Below are 6,401 nucleotides of genomic sequence, written 5' to 3'. Positions count from 1 at the left end.
AAAAAGACGTGCCCAGAGCCAGAGGTTCTTCGTCCTCTTAATCACTTCTTGAAGGCATTCCACGCTGCTCTCTTCCTCCCGCGAGTTTTGGCACCAAGTCACTCCTCATGTTGAGTTCTCAACCCAGGTTCACATAGCTGCAATAAACAGTCGTCTGTTTATTGCTTTCCCACTCTTGGCATTCTTCTCGCAGTCATGGAGATGCTGAACCAGCTGATCGTATTCCTCATTGATGTTGTCATTGAAGAGATCATCCCATGTTGCCGCAATAGTGCCAAAGAGTTCCCAGTTGGTGGTCATTCTGGGAGTTCTCTTCTTTCTTTTTTTAAAAAATTTATTTATTTTATTGAATCACCATGTGGAAAGTTACAAAGTTTTCAGGTTTATGTCTCAGTTATACAATGCTCGAACACCCGTCCCTTCACCAGTGCACATATTCTACCTCCAAAAACCCCAGTATGCCCCCCACCCCCTACCCCCCATCCCTGCCTGCATAGCTGATAAATTTCACTTCGTTTTTCTCTTTACCTTAATTACATTCCATATTTCAACACAAAACTCACTATTCTTGTTGGAGTTTCGGAGATGTTCATTCCACTGAGAGCAAATGCAATGTCAGGAACTAGTTCATTTTTCATAGACATTATCTTTGTGAGATTCAGCTGGAGTCCAACCTTTCCACATTCGCGGTTGAAGTCGGCCAGTATTTGTGCCGCTTGGCTAATGTTTGGCGTTATGAGAACGATGTCTTCAGCGAAGCGGAGGTGATGTAATTGCCAACCGTCTATCTTCACTCCCATTCCTTCCCATTCTAGTAGTCACATGACGTTCTTGAGGGTGGCATTGAAGAGTTTCAGTGAAATGGTATCACCCTGCCAACCCCTCTCTTTTTATCAATGATCACTTCCTTGTAGAAAATGGTGAGATCGTGGTAGTGAATCCGAAATACAGCTCGCAGAGTATATTAATGTACTGAGTTTGGATACCCTGTTTAACTAGGGATTCGATGACCACTTCAGTTTCAACAGAGTCAAAGGCCTTCTTTTAGTCGATGAACGTTAGACAGAGCGGCATCTTGAACTCTCACGAAACTTCGATGAGTTTGGTCATTGTGTGGATACAGTCGATCGTACTGAATCCTTTTGTGAACCCAGCTAGCTAGCATGGTTTTCCTTTATCTAGTTTTCTGCCTATTCTATTCAGGATGATTCGAGTCAACAATTTGTAGACGATGGATAACAGGCAGTTGGGCAAAAGTTGCCGATGTCGTGGATGTCTCCCTTCTTGTACAACAGGACGGTCCTACTGGTTTTCCATTGGGACAGAACCTTGCATTCAGGCAGGTAGTGTGTGAGAGCAGAGCCAGTGTATTGAGGAGTACTGGCGGTAGATTCTTCAGGTGTTCGGGTCTGACCTTGTCTGGTCCGGGTGCAGTATGCGTCTTTACCAACATAATGATGAGTCAGATTTCGGAAGGAAGAACATTGGGAATAACATATCCATCCTGCAGAATTTGGTATGTGGGAAGATGGATGTGGCTGTCGCAGAGATCTGAGTAGAAGTCATGAATAATCCTCTCCATTGCCTTTCTGGAGGATGTGACAGATCCATCAGGACATCGGAGGGCAGTCTTCTTGGTCTTGTAGATGGCGAAGGACAGGCGAGCGTTGCGAATACTTTTCCCTGCTTCTGCTGCTTCTGCCAACACTGCTGTTCTTCTCTTTGAGCTCTTCCTTTATTGCTTTTCTGCAGACCTTTGAGAGCTCAGACATTAGCTTGTGGTTGTCTGAGGCCCATGCCAATTCACGTTAGCAACTGAGCTCTAGAGTTTCCAAAGACAGTCGTCTGTTTATTGCTTTCCCACTCTTGGCATTCTTCTCGCAGTCATGGAGATGCTGAACCAGCTGATCGTATTCCTCATTGATGTTGTCATTGAAGAGATCATCCCATGTTGCCGCAATAGTGCCAAAGAGTTCCCAGTTGGTGGTCATTCTGGGAGTTCTCTTCTTTCTTTTTTTTAAAAAAAATATTTATTTTATTGAATCACCATGTGGAAAGTTACAAAGTTTTCAGGCTTATGTCTCAGTTATACAATGCTCAAACACCCGTCCCTTCACCAGTGCACATATTCTACCTCCAAAAACCCCAGTATACCCCCCACCTCCTACCCCCCATCCCTGCCTGCATAGCTGATAAATTTCACTTCGTTTTTCTCTTTACCTTAATTACATTCCATATTTCAACACAAAACTCACTATTCTTGTTGGAGTTTCCCCCCCCAAAAAAAACAGCCTGCTGACAAGGAAGCATTTGATAATTTGTTTTCCATTGCTGAGAATGAAGAGATATGAAGTTGCATGGTCGCTGAGAATGAAGAGATATGAAGTCTGCGTGGTTTAGGATTTCTTTATTTTAGTATTTTAGTAATTAAGTCCAGGGATATTTATGTTAGAAATTGCATCATTTCCCTTCCTAGGGCAGCATGGGGCTATGGCTTAGCTCACAGTCTAGAGACATTGCTGCAAGCAGTTGCTGGTACCAAGAGTGGTCTAGCTGGCCTCCGGATCATGGTCGATCAGCAGCAGAGCGGCCACACAAATGTGTGGCCACCCGGGTCGCGTCTCGACAGAGTGCGCCCCTGGCCCGAGATTGCTCCTGGCCCGAGATTGCTCCTGGCCCAAGATTGCCCACGCGTCCCGCTCGAGTTCTCTTCTTTCTTAAACTTAAACTTTGCAGTCCTTTCTCCCCAAGTGTGAAGTAGAATTTTGCACGAAGAAGACGGTGATCTGATCCCGTTTGGAATTTTGAGACAACAACGATATCAGTCAGGCAAAACCTTCAATTGAATATGATGTGGTCAATTTAAATTATGAAAACACTAAGCTTATTAAAATAACAATATTTGTAAATAACATGCATAAATAAATGCATAAAACTATAAATACATTTCTATATTCAACCATTTAAGATTCTTAATAACTGATGCAGACAGGGTTGAGTTACTATATGTCTGTATTACTTGCGTAAATGATTGTATTCAACACAAAATAATAAGAGGTGTCAGAGATAAAGTACAGGGGGTAATGTACCTGCCTTGCATTGATCCAGACTCAATCACTGACACTCCATATTGTCCCTGTGTCCAGCAAGGAGTGTTCCCTGAGCTTAGAGCCAATAAAAAATCCTGATCACTACTGGGTGGCCCAAAAACAAACTAAACACACACACACACACACACACAAATACACATACACACACTAAGGAATCAGAATTTCAAATGCATCAATAACATCAGTAAACATTTATTTTATATCATATTTTATATATTTTCTCAAACACTTATTTTAGGACACTGGCAAAGAAACAGGAATAGAGGGAGAGATTTTAATTTCTTATCCAACAGTATATAGTGTTTATATAATAACCATCAATATAGTGCCTTTATAAGGAGGATTTCTCTTGCTGCAAAAACGCATATCTTAAGCTCATAGACTTTGGTAAAACTCATTTTTCTTTGTAGATTTACTGATGTCTAAAATTATATAGACAGAAGGTAGAATGCTCATTGATTTTATGTTGATTTATATTGTCTCTTAATTTTTGTTGCTCTAGTCTTAGAAATCTTCTACAGTTATTCATTTAATGTAAGGTAAATTAGCTAAGTAAAGAAGAATCCCTAAAATCCAGAACAAAAACAAGAGGGATAAAGATGATATTTACATTATTTCTCAAACGTAGCCAAAATCTTTGAAAATGCGCTTAATTCCATTCACTGATGCATGTAATAAATTCTCCTCTTCCCTTAGATTTCTAATTTTATTATCATATTTCTTCTTAATCAATTTTATTTCCTTTTCTTTCTGAAGTTTGTGGGAATATTCTTTTTCTATTTGTTTAATTTCCATTTCCAATTGATCAGAGAATATTTTCTTCAAAGCCTCAGTCTTTTGTTTCAGCCTTTCCTCTATGCCCAAGTATATCTTGTCAGTGAAGTGACCTTGGCTAAGGATCATTTTCTCTACCAGCTGCATCAGCTCCTGCACCTGAGCTTCCTTCTCAGCCTTCCCTGCTATGTTGCTGAAGGCACAGCAGCGGCTCCCACACTCCCTAACTAAAGTTTCTAGGCTCACGTCAGTGTATGCTATGAAGTCACGTAGGCTTCTGTCCTCCAAGTCTTCTTTGCGAGTGAACAGGATGATCATGTGCCTGGTGTCCAACTCCCCAAAGAGAGCCTTGGCCATGGCAAAGACTTGCTGATCTTCCTCTGTGTAGGGGCTCAGCCGCAGCACCAGGATGACGGCGTGAGGGCCGGGGGAGGAGAAGAGGACGCACTTGCTGATCTCCCTGCAGGGGGTGTCCAGCTTCTCTTCTGTGTGAAAGAACCCGGGGTGTCCACGACGAGGATGTTCCTCCCCTTCCATTCCCGGAACGCTTTCTGGCATTTCAGGGTAACAAAGTGCTTAGACATTTTTGAAACAAATCTGTCTTCCCCGAGAATGGTGCTGGCTGTGGCTCTTTTACCACTTCCCGTTTTCCCAAGGAGGACAATCCTCACAGCGCAGGATTGAGGGTCGTCCAACAGAGAGCCGTCCATGGTCCGCGGGACCTGACGTGAAGGAAGGGAGGAGGAAAAAGATTGATTTATTGAGTGGAAACTACTCTTTCATCCTCTTTTCTTAGTTGTTTTCTTTCCTAAAATTTTTCCTGTGATTGTCTCTATTATACATTGGTCCCAGTAAAGACAGAATTTTGACACTGTTGAATAGCTACAATAAATAATAAATTAGGGCTATAGAGATTGTACGATAAGGTTTGCCTTGCACGCATCTGACCAGGGTTGATCCCGGGACCACATATGGTCTCCTGAGCCCCTCCACCAGTAATCCCTGAGCACAGAGAATAGAAAGCCCTGAAGAAGGCGGGGTGTATCCCCCAGAACTGAAGCCCTCCAGAAACAAATAAAATAAAGAACAAAAGTCAAGCTATAGAAAGATTAACTCAAATTTATAGGTTAATTTTCCTATTATTTAACAAAAATAGAGTAAAGAAAAAAAATTTGAGATAACATAAGATACTATGAACAAAGAATTGGGGGGAGGGGTAGTATGCCTTACATATGTTAAAGAATGTTAGAGTCCATTCACAAAAGAGGAAAAAATTCACAGTACAATTAATAAGTAGCACATTATCACTGTTTTCCCATCGTTTACCGATTTCCTCAAGTGGGAACCAGTAACATCTCTATTATAAGACTTGTTACTGTTTTTGACATATTGAATACACCATGGTAGCTTTCCAGGCTCTGCTGTGCGTGCAGGATACTCTCGGTAGTTTGCTGGACTCTCTGAGAGGCACAGAGGAATCGAACCCTGGTCAGCTGTGTGAAAGGCAAACGCCCTACAGCTGTGCTATTTATAATATGCAACTGTTTCTTACTTTCAAGCTTTCATACCACTAAAACTGATAGCAAGTAGGTTGTAAAGGTTTAAGGGAGCAGACCCTCTTTTACATGGAAGGTTGATTGAAAGAATAAGCAAAAACCCATGTAATACCCATCAGATAAGGGGTTGATATCAATGGTATATAAAGCACTGGTTGAACTCTACAAAAAGAAAACATCCAACCCCATCAAAAAATGGGGCGAAGAACTGAACAGAAACTTTACCAAGGAAGAAATACGAATGGCCAAAAGGCACATGAAAAAGTGCTCTGCATCACTAATCATCAGACAGATGCAGATCAAAACAACCATGAGATACCACCTCACACCACAGAGACTGGCACACATCCAAAAGAACAAAAGCAACCGCTGTTGGAGAGGATGTGGGGAGAAAGGGACCCTTCTACACTGCTGGTGGGAATGCCGGCTAGTTCAGCCCTTTTGGAAAACAGTATGGACGATTCTCAGAAAACTAGAGGTTGAGCTCCCATTTGACCCAGCAATACCACTGCTGGGAATATATCCCAGAGAGGCAAAAAAGTACAATCGAAACAACATCTGCACATGTATGTTCATCACAGCACTGTTTACAATAGCCAGAATCTGGAAAAAACCCGAATGCCCCAAAACGGATGACTGGTTGAGGAAACTTTGGTACATCTATACAATGGAATACTATGCAGCTGTTAGAAAAAAGGAAGTCAAGAATTTTGTAGTTAAGTGGATGGGCATGAAAAGTTTCATGCTGAGTGAAATGAGTCAGAAAGAGAGAGACAGACATAGAAAGACTGCACTCATCTATGGTATATAGAATATCAGAGTGGGAGACTAATACCCAAGAACTGTAGAAATAAGTACCAGGAGGTTGACCCCATGGCTTCGTGGCTGGCCTCACGTTCCGGGGAAAGGGCAACTCAGAGAAGCGATCACCAACTATATTGTAGTTGAAGGCCATGTGGGG

The 6,401-nt window shown here is 42.0% G+C and overlaps 1 pseudogene; it reads right to left on the bottom strand.

Annotated features, from left to right (window-relative positions):
* Nucleotides 1–3,728: 3,728 nt before the first annotated feature.
* On the bottom strand, nucleotides 3,729–4,594 carry LOC129403285 (GTPase IMAP family member 7-like; annotated as a pseudogene).
* Between the last annotated feature and the right edge of the window lie 1,807 nt (nucleotides 4,595–6,401).

The sequence above is a fragment of the Sorex araneus genome, chromosome 1 (assembly GCF_027595985.1).
Source record: "Sorex araneus isolate mSorAra2 chromosome 1, mSorAra2.pri, whole genome shotgun sequence".
In the NCBI taxonomy this organism is placed as follows: Eukaryota; Metazoa; Chordata; class Mammalia; order Eulipotyphla; family Soricidae; genus Sorex; species Sorex araneus.
This window is presented reverse-complemented; position numbering and strand designations above follow the sequence as displayed.